Here is a 19,278-nt window from a genome sequence, read left to right on the forward strand (position 1 = left end):
AGAGCTAGAATTCAAACCCAGGTCCTTCTGACTTCCAGACCCGGGCTCTATCCACTAGGCTACGGTGACTTCCCTGAATTTAACTAGGACACACTGGCTTGTGCCTGTCAGCCTCCCGCATTAGACTGTAAACTCCCTGAGAGCAGGGCCTGCATCTCTTCCTCCGGGGGCCTCTCCCGAGAGCTTCATTCAGGGCTCAGCACCAACAGACGCTCAATCATCGCCACCGCTCGACTGGTTGGAACTCTATCAAGATATTTCTACAGGGTGGCTTTCCAGGTCTGAAACGATCAAGAAGAACCATGGTATGGAATCTACCTTTGTCAGAGATGGCTCGGGGAGTTAACACTGAGCCCCCTTCTCCTCAAGAAAACCGTGTTATTTCTCAGGCTCCCCGGGGAGAGTCCAGACCCGGCGGTGGCTGCTGCTGCTGCTGCTGCTGCTGCTGCTGCTGCTGCTGCTGCTGGGTCATAGCCAACAGTCTCGGGGGACAAGGAACACCCTCAGCCCCTAGCAGACAGGAATTTCCATCACATCCCCGGACTGATTAGCAGGGACCGGCAGACTCGGCAAATGTTCAAACTTGGAAGATTCACTTCCTCCTGGGTCCCTCAAGGTCAATGTTGCTCGGCGGAGGGTAAGCGGGGGTGGGGTGCCCGGGGGTGGGAGGGAGGGCAGGTGACGGGGGGAGAGGGAAAGAGGGCGGGAGGCGGAGGAGGGTGGTGCCCGTGCCGTCGTCCACTAAGAACCGGTTCTGCCGTGAGAGGACATCGCGGCTTGCAGAATTCCTGTTTCCCTCTGACAGAGAGAAAGCCCGATAAACTTCCATAAAAGTCAAAATCTGAAAAAGATATTTTACCGCGTGCCTGGAAAACCCGCGAGCGGCCGCCACGTCGCGGCGGGCCGGGGAGCTGGAAGGGAGTAGGGGAGGTGGCCGGGGGAGGCGTCAAGGTCACTCAGCGAAGGAACCGTGCAAGTTTAACACAAAGACGGCGGCAAGAGACCAGACTGCCAAAGAGAAAACGGACTCGCAAATTTGCAGGCCCGATATCTGAATCTCCGTATGACTCCCGGAGGCAGAACGCGACTCCGTGGCATTGTGATAAAATTCAACAGTAAATACCAGGAAGTTAAGCGCGATCTAATGGAGAGCATTTGCAAGAACTCCAATGAGCCGAGGACGTGAGCCCCTATGCCAAGACAAATAAAAGCGGGTACTGATTAGGAAATGTCACCATTTCTTTGACCAGGCACTCAGAGGCTGGTGATAGGAGAGTATTAAATATAATCTCGCCGGCTTCAGGGCTGTGTGATTTTTATACTGCATTCTTATCGCGTCCTTAGAGTCCAGTGCTACGAGCGTGAGAAACGTGCTGAATAGTTGGTGGTTTGGTTCGAAACCCTTTGACCGCTGACCGCTACTCACACAGTCCTCGCATCTGACCTGTTCTCCCTTGATGATCAGTGGTCTTGATTGAGTGCCTACTGGGTGACTAGGACTATCCCAAGAGCCACTGGAAGGAAGAGACACAGTTCCTGCCCTCAAGGAGCTTACAACCTAACGGAGGAGACAAAAGTGACTTGTGATTAATGGGACCAGGAGGAAGCCCAAAGATACAACTGATAAAAGCACGAGTAGGGAAAGATGCGAGAATGGATACGTAGATAGGCTAAACTTTCCTATAATATGGTGGTGTGTTCTCGCGAAACCCTGGTTAAAGAAGACTCACATCATAATCCCCCGCTTGTGTCACACATCACGTGCCTTCACACAACAGTTGCTCTGCACACAGTAAGCGCTCGATCAATACCACTGATTGACTGATCTGACACCGAGTTGCACTGTATCCACAAAGGTTCACATCTACGTAAGCACACGCTCTAATGCTCTAGCAACGTTCAAGCGTTGATACGTAGTGGAATCACTCGCTGCGGAAGAACTGTGTGAACTCGCCATATGTCGACATTTTGCCTAAGTGCCAAAGGTCTTTCGGAGGGGACAGCCAGATGTGATGGCTTCGCCAAGAGTGAGCCAGAAGGAATGAGAACTTGGACTGAAATAACACTTCTTTGAGTAGGGAAAGAGTGTGGCTTAATGTATAGAGCATGGGCCTGGGAGTCAGAAGAAGCTAGGTTCTTATCCTGGCTCCACCACCTGCCTGCTGTGGGTGACTTTCGCCGAGACAAGTCATTTTTCTGACCCTCAGTTACCTCATCTCTAAAATGGGAATTCAGACCGCGAGCCCCATGTGGGACATGGACCTTGTCCAACCTGATTAGCTTGCACCTACCCCATTGCTTAGTAGAGTGCTGGATACATAGTAAGCGCTTAACAAATACCACAAAAAACAAACTGGATGTGGACAAGATATTCAGAAATTTCATTTCGTCTTCCAGCCCCAGATTTGTCCATGGGCCTTGCCCCTGGAGAGCCACTTCCTTCTCCGCAGTCGAGAAAGGGCGCGTTCAGGCTACACGCCCATGTGGTCATTCCCCCTCGTCCCCTTCCCGGCCCGGGTGCCACTTCAATATTGGCAGATGGATACAAATGCATTTCTTCTTGACCCTGCCAACCGAACACGGGCTGGCTGAGGTGACCCGTCATACTCAGAAGCGAGCGAGGAGCGATCGTAAATCTTCCAGAGACGGCTGTGGTGGCATACCCAAGCCCAAGAGGATTCGGACTTAAAGGTTTGAGACGAAGAGGTCATACTTCAGGCGGCCTATTAAAGGCTAGACTGGAGAGCTGAAAACCCTTCTTTTAGGTTCACAGCCAAAATACCCTGGCAGCATAATTATGGGCTAGATGTGTTTACAGCCTTCTTCTCAATGTGCCTCAAAAGCCTCGCCTGGCTTTCTGCACCCAGGAGTCATCCAATTCAGTACCACATTCTCCACCTAGTAGTCATCCAGTACAGTGTCCTGCATATAGTAGCAGGTGACCTTCCCCCATAGCAGTGCTCTGCCCCCAGTAGTTGCCCAGTTCAGTGCTCTGAACCCAGTATGTGCCCATTCATTCATTCACTCATATTTATCGAGTGTTTGCTATGTGCAAAGCACTGTACTAAGTGCTTGGGAGACTACAACGTAATAAGAAACAGAATATTCTTTGCGCACAGAGAGCTCAATAAGAGGTCTGCACCCTGTAACTGTCCAGGAGAGTACTCTACATCCCGTAGATGGGGTTGTCATAGCTGGGGTGTTCCAGGGCCATATTTGAGAAAGACAGATCCACACCGTGACCCTCCCCAACCAAAAAAGCCATTCTGCCTCATAGCTCCCTAAGGACCACCTCGAGCCGTGCTGAGACAACGCAGTGTCAGTTCTGCCAGGACCTACGTCCGAGCCCCTCTCCCCCACAACCCAGTTTTGACTTCAGCTGTTGGGAAGTTGGGGGAAGGGCTCACCCCAGAACAACCACGCAGGTGGAGGCTGGGAGGAGCCAGGATGCACACTCCCCTAGTGGGACCTGATTACGGGAACATCTGGGCCAAAGAATTCCACGCTGATCCACCGCGAACATCTGCTGCGCTCTGAATCCGGCAGTGTACGCAGCAAAGGGCTTCGGGGCCGGGGATCCGGGCGCTGGGGGGGAGTTTGTTTCCCACCCACAGGCCCCCAGGCTCCGGTGCAGCCAAGAAGAAGAGGAGGATTCTCCCAAGCATTTAGTACAGCAATCTGCACATAGTAAGCATCCAATGAATACCATTGATTGATTATTGATTGACTGATTCTCAGACTGAGCAGAGACACCAGGCAGGCCCAGGAAGGGTGGGTCAGGAGCTCTTGGCGGTGCCACTCCATATTATTATAATGTATTTATTTTCATTATGTGTTTGTTAAGCACTTACTATGTGTCAAACACTGTTCCAAGCTCTGGGATAGGTACAAGTTCATCGTTGTTGGGTAGGGATTGTCTCTGTTGCCGAATTTTACTTTCCAAGCACTTAATACAGTGCTCTGCACACAGTAAGTGCTCAATAAATACAACTGAAGGAATGAATGAATCACGTCAGACACATGGGGCTCGCAGTCCAAATAGGAGAGAGAACATGCAGTGAATCCCCATTTTACAGATGAGGAAGATGAGGCACAGAGAAGGCACACACACTTGTCACACAGCAGACAAGTGGTGGGGCCGGAATCAGAACCCAGATCTTCTGACTCCCAGGCCCGTGCTCTTTCCACGAGGCCATGTTGCTCCTCTACCAGCAGCAGAACTGCCGACAACCACGGGGCTGCGCAACACGGCCGCACCAGCCCCTGAGGATGGGCTATTCAGTCCGCAGCAGCATCCGAGAACACGGTGAGATCAGTCAACCCATTCAACAGTGGCGTTTACTGAGCACCATCGGCATGTGAAGCACCACGCTGAAAGCTCAGGAAAGTACTCCGGAAGTACGACAAATGTTCCCCGCCCTCAATGAGCTTGCATTCTCTGGGGGAGACAGATGGGTCAAACAAAATTATTCTCAAATAGTGGGAAAGAAAAGGATGACATCAATAGGCACAAATAGGAAGTTTGATTTAAATAGCAACTCTCTCCCTCCCTAAAGAGAAGCCACTCAGAAAATCCAGCGGACAGTTTTCTCCCTTTACGGAAAGCCCTCCGAGGGCTTTTTCTTTGTGTCTGACGGACAGGAACTCTCTCTCCTCTTGTCTGCTGTGAAAGATTTGGAGGCTGTCTCCCTCTGACAACAGAGGTGGCCATCAATAATTTAGTTTCTGACCTAGATGTCAATGGAATGCGACAGCAATTGAACTCCTGCCTAACACCAGCCCGAGGAGATCACGGGGGAGGTCAGAAAGCCGCTGGCGTCATGTGAGAGGTCTCATATCTCCGGCGTTGAGAACACCCTTTTTAATCTCCCACTCTGGCCCCCTCTTCACGGGAACTGGCTCCAAAGTCCCAATGAGAGATCTGCACCATTCCCCCTCCTCAAAGAGCTACCCAACACATCTTGTTTAAGACAAAGACTCCCGGCAAGCGGCTCTCAACGCTCTCCATCAGTCGCCGCCAGCGGGATGGGATCTGTTCAACTTAGCGGTTTCAGGGGTCGCCGGTAGCCAAAGGAGACCGGTGGCCTGGAGGGCCGCTAGGCGGACCTGTCTGGGGGGACAGTTCACTGTCTCGGGACGCCATCTCCGCTCGGGGCCCAGTTGGGAAAGGATGGACCCCGGGCCGCGTGTGCCTCATCAGCGGATGTGGTGGAAATGTCAGCTGGACGCGGCAAGGTCACCGTCTGTCCACGGGACGGGGCGAAAGCAGTGACCTCCATTACTGCCGGGGGAAAGGTTGGGGACCAGATGAGGCAGGTAAGCCTGCTCGAGGTCACGGGGAGGAAGTGCAAGGAAGGGCGGGTGACTGATCGCTCCTCCATGTGTTTACTTTCTCCATCAGGTCACGGGGACCCACAAGTCTCACTGGAACTGCCCTGGCAGCTGCTCCCTGAACCAAGACCCCAGCAGTGAAGAAACAGGCAGGTCGGTCTTGGAACCCAGAGGACGGGGGCCCAGTGGGAAACGTTTTGTCCAGGGAACAACTGAGGAGGCCACTGACTGCCCTCCCAGATACCAGACAAGGGCAATACCGCACACAGGGAAATGCAAAAGAGCCAGCAGTGCTAAACATCAGACATGACAACACACCCAGTTCTTGTGAGTGCACAATATAACTGGGACTGTGGATCCCACAACAGCCTTCAAAGTCACACATGAACACTCTCTAAACTGTCAGCTCGTTGTGGTCAGGGTACGTGTCTACCAACTCAGTTATGCTGTACTCTCCCAAGAACTTAGTAAAGTGCTCCGCGCACAGGAAGCACTCAATAATTATGATTGATTGAATTCCATCATCAGTGCTGTCTTCTTTGAATATGAAGGATAGCGAATATATGTAGACACACAACACACACAAGCGTGGATGCTGGGAATGCGGCGTAACGGGAATACACCACCGGCTCCATTCTGTGAAGTCTGCCGACTTTGTGGAATCCTAGAGTGGATACCCAGGGTTCCCCTGAACCCACCACTGGCTCCAGGGCCATTGCATTCCCCTCCCAGGGATGTAGGAACCGTAGCACTGCCTCTGAGCCATAAAACTCGACAGAAGAAGGGTCACCATCGAAAACAAAAACTCTGGACTGAAAAGCATCCAGCTCCATCTCAGTTCCAGACAGGGGATGGGCTGGTGGGACAAGGGATGGATGGCCACCCTAAGAATGCTAGGATGGCCGGAAGGGGTTCCATAGTCTCAAGGGGTATCACTAGCCAGCAGCACTCTACATGGTCTGGCGGAAAGAGCACGGGCGTGGGAGTCCGAAGGTCCTGGGTTCTAATCCCTGCTCTGCCATATGTCTGCTGTGTGACCTTGGGCAAGTCACTTCACTTCTCTGTGCCTCAGTTCCCTCATCTGTAAAATGGAGATTAAGACTGTGAGTTCCAGGTGGGACAGAGACTCTGCCCAACTTGATTACCTGCATCTACCCTGGAGCTTAGAACAGCGCTTGGCACATAATAAGTGCTTAACAAATACCTTCACGATCATTATTATCATTTGCTTGGAGTAGTTCAGGCCGTCCTGATTGTTCTCCGTCAAGCGCCACAAGAGGGACGGGATCTGTTTGACTAAGAGGTTTCGGGCATCGCCACGAGCCAAAAGAGAGCTAGCCACTTGGTAGCCCGATAGCAGGACTGGTCGGGGCAGGGGGGAGGGACACAATTCCTAATCAATCGAGGCTATTTACTGAGCGACCACTGAGTGCAAACCACCACACAGAAAACTTGGGAGGACACACCAGGGAAAAGAAACATTCCATGCCATCCATGGGTTTACTATCTAATGGGGGAGACAGACAGAAAGACAGACACTAATGATTTATTTATAGCTCAGGCAAGAGGAAGTGCAAAGATTTGACTGGTAATAGCAGGAGTATGGAAAGATGAAAAGATGCACAAATAAGTAGCATACATAGATCAATATTTATCTATGTGCTCAGAGATGTTGTATATACATAAAAATGAAGGGTGGCTATGGAGTTGACATGACCTGGGGGAGCTGGAAATCAAACATCAAAATCAAACACCCATAGCTCCAGGGACCAAACTATACGGAGATCACGTGAGCTCCTCATCTTCCCTCCCAAGCCCCGTCCTCTCCCTGACTTCCCTATCACCGTGGATGGTACGACCATCCTTCCCGTCCCTCGGGCCCGCAACCTCGGTGTCATCTTTAACTCGTCTCTCTCGTTCACCCCACACATCCGATCCGTCACCGAAACCTGCCGGTCTCACCTTTATAATATCGCCAAGATCCGCCCTTTCCTCTCCACCCAAATGGCTATATCTTACTGTTACAGGCTGTGGTAATATCCCGGCTAGATTACCGTGTCAGCCTGCTCTCTGATCTCCCTTCCTCCTGTCTCTCCCCACTCCAGTCTATTCTTCACTCCGCTGCCCGGCTCATCTTCCTGCAGAAACGCTCTGGGCCTGTCACTTCCCTTCTTAAAAACCTCCAGTGGTTGCCTATCGACCGCCACACGAAACAAAAACTTCTCATTCTAGGCTTCAAGGCTCTCCATCCCCTTGCCCCCTCCTACCTCTCCTCCCTTCTCTCTTTCCACCGCCCACCCCGCACGCTCTGCTCCTCTGCCGCCCACCTCCTCACCGTCCCCCGTTCTCGCCTATCCCGCCGTCGACCCCTGGGCCACGTCCTCCCGCGGTCCTGGAATGCCCTCCTTCCTCACCTCCGCCAAACGCATTCTCTTTCCCTCTTCAAAACCCTACTTAAAGCTCACCTCCTCCAAGAGGCCTTCCCAGACTGAGCCCCCTTTTTCCCTCTGCTCCCTCTACGCCCCCCCTTCACCTATCTGCAGCTAAACCCTCTTTTGCCCCCTTTCCCTCTTCTCCGCCCCCTCTCCCTTCCCATCCTCTCAGCACTGCACTCGTCCGCTCAACTGTACATATTTTCATTACCCTATTTATTTTGTTAATGAGATGTACATCGCCTTGATTCTATTTATTTGCTATTGTTTTAATGAGATGTTCACCCCCTCGATTCTATTTATTGCTATTGTTCTCGTCTGTCCGTCTCCCCCGATTAGACCGTGAGCCCGTCAAAGGGCAGGGACCGTCTCTGTCTGTTACCGATTTGTACATTCTAAGCGCTTAGGACAGTGCTCTGCACATAGTAAGCGCTCAATAAATACTATTGAATGAATGAATTAGTGAGTCACAGGAACAGTCCGCCATTGACTAAAAGCCCTGGTTATGTCGGTCAGGCTAGTTAAGGTGCCAGCTGCTTCATTTGACACTTTCTGCCTCCAAAGCAGTTGATGAATAGAAGAACTACCTGCTGTCCCATTCCACCAGTCGGCAGTGTCTGTGTGATGCTGATAATAATAACAATAATTATGGTATTTGTTAAGCACTTACTATGTGCCGAGCGTTGTCCTAAGTGATGAGGCCACATGTCTCCTGTGTGACGTTGGACAAGACACATCACTTCTCTGTGCCTCAGTTACCTCATCTGTAAAATGGGGATTGAGACTGAGTCCCATGTGGGACAGGGACTATGTCCAACACTGTTTGTTTGTATCCACTCCAGTGCTTAGTACAGTGCCTAGCATATAATAAGCACTTACCAAATACCACAATTATTATCACCATTATTAGGACTCAACACTGTGTTATTATGAAACTGCACTGTGTCTTTCCCTCCTATTCTGTAACCTCTTTGAGGGTAGGGACAGTGTGTCTTATTGTTGTTACACTCTCCCAAGCACTTAGAACAGTGCTGAGCACGCTCTATAGGCGCTCAGAAAAAGCCACTGATTGACAGTTGGCTGGGGGTTAAGGCTTTAGGGTACAAAGGGTTGCGTAGGGTACAAGGCGGGGAGAGTGTGCACGGGGACTCAAGACATTAAGCACATTAGATTTACTTCCTCCCTCATTCCAAATGTTTTTTTGCTGTTGACACACCCTTCGACAGTTTTAAAAAAATAGGAGTGATATTTATTTTTCTTACAGATTCCAAAACAGCACAACAGTGATACCTGTTATTAAATGCTCTGAGCCCCAGTCCTGTAGAAAATCTCAAGAAATCCAACTTTAAGTATTGATTGCATTCCTTTTTTTTTCATCAGATGCCAAAAGGAACACTGCGGATAAAATATGTCTCTACATAAGATTTTGCCAAACAACATTTCTGTTTATGTCTTCAAACTCTTCCTGCTATTTCATAGGAGCAAAAACGGCCCTGATGTGTCCAGATGCTGGGGATGAAATTTCTTTAAGCTGCTGCTGCAAAGGGCTTAATAAAGTGAAGCACATTCTCCCCGTTGCCCCAAAGTAAATAATTGCTGGTCTGAATACAGCCAAAGATTTGGATTGCATGGCCAAAGGATCTGGGGACTAGGATTAAGTTCTCCTAGAAAAACACTATGGGAAACAGAAATCTTTCTCAGGATCTTCTCCAATGCCCCGGATCCCATTTGCTGTGAAAGTCTAATGTGGGCAAACTTCTCCAACCCCGGTGTGTATCTGCTGCTCTTAGGGCTTCAGAGCCAGCCAGCCCACTGCTCTCCCCTGGGGGATAGGTGAGCAAACTCATTAGTAGCTGCTGTTAAATTTCTTCCAGGCATGATCTAGTCTTCTTGCTTGCATTAGGGTGGCAAGCAATCAAGGGGAAAAAATCCAGCATCTTTGGATTCCCCAGCTCATAGCCCTGGCACCTCTGGGCCCTTTAGGCTACAGTCCCAGCCCCTTTGAGTCCTCTATCTTATAGTTTCAGCGGCTCTAGGTCCTACAGCCTATAGCTCCAACACCTCTGAACCGTTCAGCCCACAGTCCCATCACCTCTGAGCCCTCCAGCCAGTTGCTCCAGCAACCCCGAGCCCCCCAGTCCATAGCCCCCGGACTTCTGAGCCTCCTAGCCCATAGCCTTGGCACTTCTGAACTCTCCAGCCCAAGGTCCCAGCCTCTTTGAATCCTCTTGCATACAGTTTCAGCACCTCTGAGCCCTCCAGCCTATAGCTCCGGCAACCCTGAGCCCCCCAGTCCATAGCCCCAGGACTTCTGAGCCTTCCAGCCCATAGCCTTGGCACTTCTGAACCCTCCAGACCATAGCCCTGGCACTTCTGAGCCCTCCAGCCCAAAGCCCTGGCATCTCTGGGCTCTCTAGCTCCTGGGCACATCTACACTTGTCAGAAAGTTCTAAAAGTAAAAATAAAATCCAAACCTTAGATTTACAAACAACTGTCACTGGTAGAATGTTATTTTAATTTATTTATTCATTTATTTTTTATGGTATTCATTAGGTGCTTACTATGCGCCAGGCACTGTACTAAACTTTGGGGGAGGTACAAGTTAATCAGGTTGGACACTGTCCGTGACCCACATGGGGTTCACAGTCTTAATCCACATTTTACAGCTGAGGTAACAGAGGCACAGAGAAGTGAAGTGACTTGCCCAAGATCACACAGCAGACAAGTGGCAGAGCTGGGATTAGATGCCAGATTCTCTGACTCCCAGGTCTGGGCTCTTTCCACTAGGCCATGCTGATTCCCTATTTCGTGTTAATAGGCTGCTCTTTCCCATAAACATTTGGGGATGGAGTACGCATTGCTCTTCTTATCCTCGGTAATCATGATGACGCTGCTGCCGTACACTCAAAATCATCATAGATTTGTAAGCTCCCTGAGGGCAGAGATCTTGCCTACTCATCCTATTGTGTCCCAAGTGCTTAGTAAAGGACTTTGTACGGAGTAAGTGCTCAATTCCATTTTATTGCTATTGTTCTTGTCTGTCCGTCTCCCCCCATTAGACCGGAAGCCCGTCAAAGGGCAGGGACCGTCTCTATCTGTTACCGATTTGTACATTCCAAGTGCTTAGGACGGTGCTCTGCACATAGTGAGCGCTCAATAAATACTATTGAATGAATGAATGAATGAATTCACTCGTAATAATAATGTTAATAATAATGTTGGTATTTGTTAAGCGCTTACTATGTGCAGAGCACTGTTCTAAGCGCTGGGGGAGATACAGGGTCATCAGGTTGTCCCACGTGAGGCTCACAGTTAATCCCCATTTTACAGATGAGGTAACTGAGGCATAGAGAAGTGAAGTGACTTGCCTACAGTCACACAGCTGACAAGTGGTGGAGCTGAGTTTCGAACCCGTGATCTCTGACTCCGAAGCCCAGGCTCTTTTCCACTGAGCCACGCTGCTTCCCTTTATACTGAGTGCTTACTGTGTGCAAATCAGCACTGTACCGAGGGCTTGGGAGAGTACAATATTAAGAATCAGCATGGCAAAGTGGATAGAACACAGGCCTGAGAGTCAGAAGGTCACGGGTTCTAATCCCAGCTCCGCTACTTGTCTGCAGTGTGACCCTGGGCAAGTCACTACTCTGGAACTCAGTTATCTCATATGTAAAATGGGTATTGAGACTGAGTCCCATGTGGGACAGGGATTGTGTCCAACATGATTTGCTTGTATCCACCTCAGCGCTTAGTACAGTGTGTGGCACATAGTACCGTCATTATTATTATTATTATTACAATATAACGACAAACAGACACATTCCCATCCCCAGATCAGCTCACCGCCTAGAGGGGGAGCCAGACATTAATCTAAAAAAATGAATAAATTACCGAAATATATATCTGTATACATATGTGCTGTGGGGTTGGGAGGAAGGATGACTGAAGGAGCAAGGCAGTGCGATGCAGAAGGGAGTGGGAGAAGAGAAGAGGACGGCTTAAGTCAAGGAAGGCTCCTTGGGGGAGATGTGCCTTTAATAAAGCTTCGAATTACCTGTCTTATAGGAGAAGAGAGGGCAGTCCAGGCCAGAGGTAGAATGTGGGTGAGACGGCCACGTTGAGGTAGATGAGATCAAGGTACAGTGAGAATGTTAGCATTAGAGGAGAAAAGTGCGCTCGCTGGGTTGTAGTAGGAGAGTAGCAAGGTGAGGGAGGAGGAGACAAGATGATTAAGTGCTTTAAGGCCAACGGTGAGGAGTTTTTGTTCGATGGTATCAATAAATATCATTGATCTCGTGTCTAATTAAAATATAAAATGACAGAATAGCTCAGGCACCAATGGAAGAGAACTGAAAACTCTGGGGTAAAACGTAACCATCCTCTCTCTTTTTTCCTTCACAGCCTAGCTGTTTAAGTGGGAAGCAGGACCGGGTATCCTCCACTAAGTCCATAACTCAACATGGAGCTCTTAATTGCCGTATTCTTTTAAACACTTACTATGTGCCGAGCACTGCGCTAATCACTGGGGTGGATACAATGACAGGGATGAGATACAGTCTCTGTCCCACATGGGGATCAGGTTCTTAGTGGGAGAACAGGTATTGCATTTCCATTATACAGAGGAGGAAAGTGAAGCACAGAGAAGTGAAGTGACTTGTCCAAGATCCCACAGCACGCAAGTGGCGGATCCAAGATTTGAATCCGAGCGTCCTGATTTCCAGGTCTGTGCTCTTCTTTCCGAGGGCAAGCTCCATATTAGCTTGTACGCTCCTAAATAAATACGATTTAATGAGAGTTCCTCTAGAGCATCCTAGGGTATGTTTCTGAACGTACCTAGTACGGCTCTCCACGCGCAGGAGGCGGGTGTCCTGCACAGTGCTCTGCCCAGAGTAGGTATGCAGGACACCTTGCCATTGCTGATGACCCTGAAGGTCAAAGTGCATTTTCCAGCCCCTCTTCCCCAACCCCACCAAGAACAAGTACGACAGGTTGCCGCCCGGTGGAAATCTGCCCTTGGCCTAAAATGGGGGAAACTACTCTTAGACTGCGAGATCCTTAAGTGGCAGAGGGGAGGAGGAGGAAAATCAACTAATTCGAAACCCTGTCCCCTGAACTACCGCCTGCCTCCTACATCACCAGGATCTTATTATGGTATTTATTCAGCGCTTACTGTGGGCAGAGCACTGTGCTAAGTGCTGGAAAATAATACACAGATGGGAATTAGACATGCTCCCCGTCCTTCGGAGGGCTCGAGATCTTGTGCGCGTATCTGTGTCCGTCCTGCCTCTCCCCGGTAGATCTATCAGCACCCTGAAGGCAGGTCCGAATGGCACAGTCACTTTGAAACCCCCCAACGGAGGGATACGACAAAGGGGATCCCATGAGGTGAGTGCCAAGTTGGTGGGAAGCCTCGCTCCACTGGGCCAGGAAGCCCTCTGGATTGACCCTCGTCTTGAGGTGGCCGCAGGGCCAGAGCCAGGGGTCGGAAATTCCACCTGGACCAAGAGGCTCTCTTCCTTTCACCTCACCTTCCCCCGCTCGCTCTTGGGAGTTAAGGGTATTGCTGAGCAGCAAGAGAGCTTCAGCGGGACAACTATTTACTCTGCATAATTACCAGAAAGTAAACACCCCAACTATCCCTCCAAAGGAATTAATAAAAACTTTCAGGGCAGGAGAAGCTGGGTGCAAACATCTCAGAGACCTTTTCAAAATATTTGGGTTTCTTAAAATCCCCAATCACCTAGCCAGGCTTTTTCCGTTCATGTTTAAGCCCAAGGGTGTTTTAAAGGAAATGAAATCCGTGTGTTTCTGATTTATTTATACTTAACTCACCCAAATGCTGTTTTTAAAGAGTGATGTTGGGTCCAAAATGCCCTCTCCGCCACTCTCCTCTGAAACTGGAAGCCAACTTTTGCCAAGTAGCAAAAATTCAAACCCTGAGACCTTCAGGTTTGCCTCTGGACACCAGCTCCACTGAGCCTAAGGATGCCTGAAACCAGACCCGGGGTGTTCCTGGTCCTCGGGAAATGTGACCCAAGGGACCTCCCTGGATCGGAGATTTTCTCTCCATCGGTTACCATTTGTGGGACAGAGATAGAAGGGTTTTGCCATCACTGGCTTCTCCCTTGTTTTCTGGTTTTCTTGGCTCAGGCATGTATCTCCTCTCCTCTTTCCCTTCTCAACTCTCTCTTCTCTCGTACCCTCTCTCTCTTTCTCTCATTTGAGTTCCTTGGACTGCTCATAATGGGCAGGGAATGGTGTAGTGGATAGAACACGAGCCTGGGAGTTAGAAGGTCATGGCTTCTAATCCCAGCTCTGCCACTTGTCTGCTGTGTGACTTTGGGCAAGTCACTTCACTTCTCTGGTCGCAGTTACCTCATCTGCAAAATGGGGATTGAGAGCCCCACGTGAGTCAGCGACTGGGTCCAATTTGATTCGCTTGTAACCACCCCAGCACTTAGTACAGCACACAGTGAGCGCTTAACAAAAACCATCATTTTTATCGTTATTGCTACATTATGCTCTCCCAAGTGCTTAACGGAGTGTCCGCACACAGTAAGCGCTCAAAGAATATGATTGAATGAATGAATGACACTCTCTCCCTTCGCATCAGGTTCTCTTACATGTTGGAAACCCCTTCGGGTTCCTGGGGCCCCGTCAGGGCTCTAACTGCCCCAGGCCCTCTGGGTGGCCCGGCCACCAGAGGGCTCTCACTGTGCTCCTTGAAGTCTGCTGGGTTTTGAGCAGAATATTCCCCCAGCCTCTACGAGGCACCAATTCCACTGGAAAATCTCACGTCTCTGACCCCTAGTTTATGGTGTTCCCCTGACCCGTAGTTCCCTCCCCCCACCATATCCTTTAGACTGTGATCTTGTTGTCCAAAGAGAACATCTCTACCAACTCTGTTCTATTCCACTGTCCCAAGCACTTAGTACAATGCTCTGCACGCAGTAAACACTCAATAAATACCACTGATAATGACATCCATTTGAAAGACCTCTCCCCTTGCTCTTTTAAATCCTAATGTTCCACTTCCTCCTGGAAGCCAATCCCAATTAACTCCCAACACCCCAGTTGCAACAGAACACTCCACATTCTCAGCACCTGTGGACTTTATTCCTGTCCTCTTATATTTTTATTTACATAATAGTCACATTTATCTTTACATGCCATTATTTTTTCAGCTGTTTCATTCTCATATAGGCTTACTGCTGTCTTCCTTCCTTACTGCACTTTTCTTCCTCTGTTTTTTTTTTTTTTTAATGTCTGTAAATCATTTTCGTTTGCCTCCCCTACTAGATTATAAACTCCTTGGGGGCAGGGAAAATAAGCCTTATACCCTCCCAAACTCTTGGTTCAGTACTTAGCATTTAGTGCTCGATAAATGTCATTGATTGACATCAATGAGGAGAAAGAGGGAAGTGGTTTCCCTTTGATAAAGCCATAAAGAATCTTCTTCTGATCTAGCATACAATCATTTCATCAATAAATCAATAGTATTTATGGAGTGCCTACTGCATGCAAAGCACTGCACTTGGGAGAGTACGTCGATCAATCAATGATATTTATTGAGTGCTTACTGTGAGCAGAGCACTGTACTAAGTGCTTGGGAGAGTACAATATATCAGAGTCGGTAGACACATTCCCTGCCCACACTGTGCGTACAGTCTAGAGGGAGAGAGAAGCCAGATGTCAAAGACACCGTTTCTGCTCTCAAAGGATTTCCAATCAAAGGGAAAGATAAGCAGATATGGGCAGGGGGACACCAGTGGGCCTGGGAGTCAGAAGGACCTGAGTTCTAATCCCAGCTCTGCCACTTGTCTGCTGGGTGACTTTGGGCAAGTCACTTCACTTCTCTCCTCCTCAATTACCTCGTCAATAAAATGGGGATTCATTATGTGAGTCCCATGTGGGATATGGAGTGTGTCCAACCTGATTAATGTGCTTAGCACAGTGCCTGGCCCATAGTAAGCACTTAACAAATACCATTAACAAAGAAACCTAGGTGCTAAAGGAGGCATTGGGTGGATGTGATTTGGGGTGTTGGGAGTGAATTGGGGGAGGCTTCCGGGATCTTTGGCTCAGAACCCTTTGTGTCTAGAGAGGGGCTAGCCTGCCCATCTTCCAGGCACCCGTTGGGGCCCACACAATATGTGATCTAGTTTAGCATACACAGCCATAATGGGGGCCCCAGCCCACCGCAGTTAAAAATATTTTCTCTTTCTAACAGGAAGAAAACCAGAAGAATGTGGGGGAGAACAGGGAGACGGATTTTCCCGCTTGATCACTCAGAGAGAGGGTTGAGATAAGAACTCAAAGGAGAAGAAATAAATGAAGTATTTGCAACACTATCCACTCACCCGGGGCCACGGCGATATGCATTATGGAGGAATATTTATTTATTTCTTCCTGATTTCATGCAATAGGGTTCAATTATGAATTTGATTGCTTTGGGTGGGGGGGGCCCGATAGAAAATCCTTTATCCTGGCTGCATTTAATTGTGTTCCGTGGCCGATCTGGCATTTATCATTGCCCCTGCTGTCCCCTAGTCCAAAAGATAAACCATCCTAGGGGTAATAAATGTCAGACTATGATTATTGATGCTTTCAGTGAAATTGATTATCTATTTGAGGTGCACAGCGGGGTGATTTATTGCCAGCTCTCTGTGTTGCACAACAGCTACCCGAAGAGACAAAGCTTCGGCAACGGAATTTCGGATGAAATTCAAGATTTTCCAGAAGGATTCCCGTCGATCGGGATATGCTTCGAACAGGCTGCTCGGGGTCCAAGTGGCCCCGGACGGGCTGGGAAGAACAGGCCAGTGGGGCAGAGAGAGAGGCGACGAGAAGTCGAGGGCACGGCTGCCCTCCCCCCGCCCTCTTCGCCCTTCAGCTCGAGAACTGCCGTCACGGCTATCTGTGCCTCTTCGACCCTTCGCCGCTGAGGGAAGGTTGGAGGTAAGCAGACAATCAATCAGTTGATCATTGGAAGGCACTGGGCACCCACTGTGTGTAGAGCACTCTTCTGAGCACTTGGGAGAGTACAATAGAGGTAGAAGACACAGTCCTTTACAGTGGAAAGACATTCACAGGCAGTGCGTGAATTATATTGCTTATTTACTCTGAACACATAAAGTTGAACCGGCACCCATCGCCTTGAGAGAAGAGAATGGAGTTAGGGCAGCACTTCATTACTAAAGTACAACATCACCACGGAACTACCTTATTACTAAAATACCACATCACCACAGTACAATGTTACTGAAATACTACCTTGTCACAGTGCAACATTATTACAGAACTACATCACCACAGTATTATCGTAGACTGTAAACTCCTTGCGGACAGGGATCCCGTCTACCAACTTGGCTGGTGTACTTGGCACTTAGTACGGTTTTCTAAACCCAGTAAGTGCTCAATAAATACCACTGATTTACTGATCACATTACTACAGAACAACATCACAACACCCCCTCACACAGTAAACGCTCAATAAATACCACTGATTGATTGATTCTGGATCACTACAGAACTACATCGCCACAGTACTACATTTCTACATCACCACAGTATTACATTACTACAGAACTACATCACCACAGTTCTACATTACTACCGTACGACATCGCCGCAGCAATGAATTAACACTTTGCTAGACACGTGTCTTAGGGCAAGGCGGACAGTCCCGGCAGTTTCTCAAGCCCGGCCCGTGGCAGGAAAAGCAGACATCTAATAAACCGAGTTTCCTCCGCGGGGATAAAAACATAACAGTACCTTTGTTCTGGATTCCACATATTGCCGGCCAAGCGTCACTACTTCCAGGATCTTTTTTTTCTCGCTCTACAAACGAGAGCAAGAAAAGGCACGGGAGTGTGTGTGTGCTTGCTTGTATGTGTGTCCGGTGCCGTGAGGGAGTGCGTGTTTAGACACCGGGCATGTGTACACAGATCGATACAGGTATATGTGGAAGTTCACGGAGTCTCTACCTGCCACCTGAACAGCAGAGACAAAAGATGAACTTCGACTCATCCCCGCTGCTGTATTTTTATTAGACTGAGATAACAGGGATTATAAACTCAAGAAACATTTGTTCACCAATGGGAAATGACACCAATAACGCTTTTATTAGCCATGTCATAGTGAAAATTAGCCCAGGAGAACACCTCCTGATAATCACCTCAAAGGACTCCTTATTCGGCCGGACATCGGAAAGCCTTTTTCTTTTCTTTTTTCGGTTTCAGCAGAAAAGGGTGCGATTGATAGAACTTCTGATTCCCAGGGTAAATGTGGCTTGGGGGTGGGGAGGCCGGGGAGACTAGCCTAGAACAGGGAGAGATAACGTCTTGCGAGATGACTGTGTTTCAATGCCCGACAGATACTGGCTGGGGAGAAGGTTCCAGTTTTATGGCATGCCAAAGGTGTTGCTTTCACAACCGAGCCTGAATTCGCTTCAGCTTCCGGGGAGGTCTCTTTTGTCTCTGTTGTTCCTCGGGGAAAGTGAACCAGTCTTCACCTGCGACCGTAACCCAGGCAAATACGATAGCAAATATGGGGAAGCAGCATGGTGGAGTGGGTAGAGCATGGACCCGGGAATCAGAAGGGCATGGGTTCTAATCCAGACGCTGCCACTTGTCCGCTCCGTGACCTTGGGCAAGTCGCTTCATTTCTCCGAGCTTGAGTTATCTCATCTGTCAAATGAGGATTGAGGCTGTGAGCCCCACGTGGGACAGGGACTGCGTCCAACCTGATTTGCTTGTGTCCACCCCAGAGCTTCAGTGCCTAGTACATAGCAAGTCCTTAACAAACACCACAATTATTAAATATGAAACTAATCTCCTAAGGAGATAGATCCACATCCGTTTTCTAAATGGAGAGAATTTTTGCCACTCTAACCAAAAGTGCAAAGGTTAGAACTTTTGTAAGGCCGCTATTCTAGCACCTCCAATGGGCGGGAGATGGGATGTGCAGTGAGGGTGGTATTTGTTAAGCGCTTACTAGGTGCAAAGCGCTGTACTAAGCGCTGGGGTATAAAAGGTGATCAGGTTGTCCCACGTGGGGCTCACAGTTTTAATCCCCTTTTTAATGATGAGGTAAATGGAGGCCCAGAGAAGTTAAGTGACTTGCCCAAAGTCACACAGCTGGCAAGCGGCAGAGTCAGGATACGAACCCATGACCTCTGACTCCCATTGCCAGGCTCCTTCCACTGAGGCATGGATGACAACAGGCCAAGTAACCAGTGACTCTATGGGGAGTTGAAATGGGGAGGCCATAGGCCGATGAATAGCCAAAACAACAAAGTGGGACCTTTCAGGCGACGTGGCGAAGTGTCAGTAAGAGAACACAGAACAGAGGATGGCTGTTAGTAATGGGGCACCTGTCTCGGAGGTTTGGGGATGACTGTGATCCAGAGAGAGAAAAAGGAAGACTGAGCCAGGCAGTGTGGACTGCAAATGTCACTGGGCAGCAAGGGGGCTACCTATAAGGGCACACAATTTGGAAGGATACCCCCACTGGCCTA

The 19,278-nt window shown here is 49.2% G+C and overlaps 1 protein-coding gene and 1 long non-coding RNA gene across 3 annotated transcripts in view; one reads left to right on the top strand and one right to left on the bottom strand.

Annotated features, from left to right (window-relative positions):
* PRDM16 (PR/SET domain 16) overlaps positions 1-19,278 on the bottom strand; it is a 627,415-nt gene that overhangs the window by 300,905 nt on the left and 307,232 nt on the right.
* Positions 542-16,358, top strand: LOC114812106. Of its 2 annotated transcripts, none has more exons than XR_003759761.2 (3): positions 542-637; positions 5,402-5,484; positions 15,991-16,358. It is a non-coding gene; the product is annotated as an uncharacterized LOC114812106 (long non-coding RNA). The 2 variants fall into 2 exon arrangements; XR_003759762.1 differs by lacking the exon at positions 542-637 and adding an exon at positions 5,050-5,316.

The sequence above is a fragment of the Ornithorhynchus anatinus genome, chromosome 5 (genome assembly GCF_004115215.2).
Source record: "Ornithorhynchus anatinus isolate Pmale09 chromosome 5, mOrnAna1.pri.v4, whole genome shotgun sequence".
Classification (NCBI taxonomy): domain Eukaryota; kingdom Metazoa; phylum Chordata; class Mammalia; order Monotremata; family Ornithorhynchidae; genus Ornithorhynchus; species Ornithorhynchus anatinus.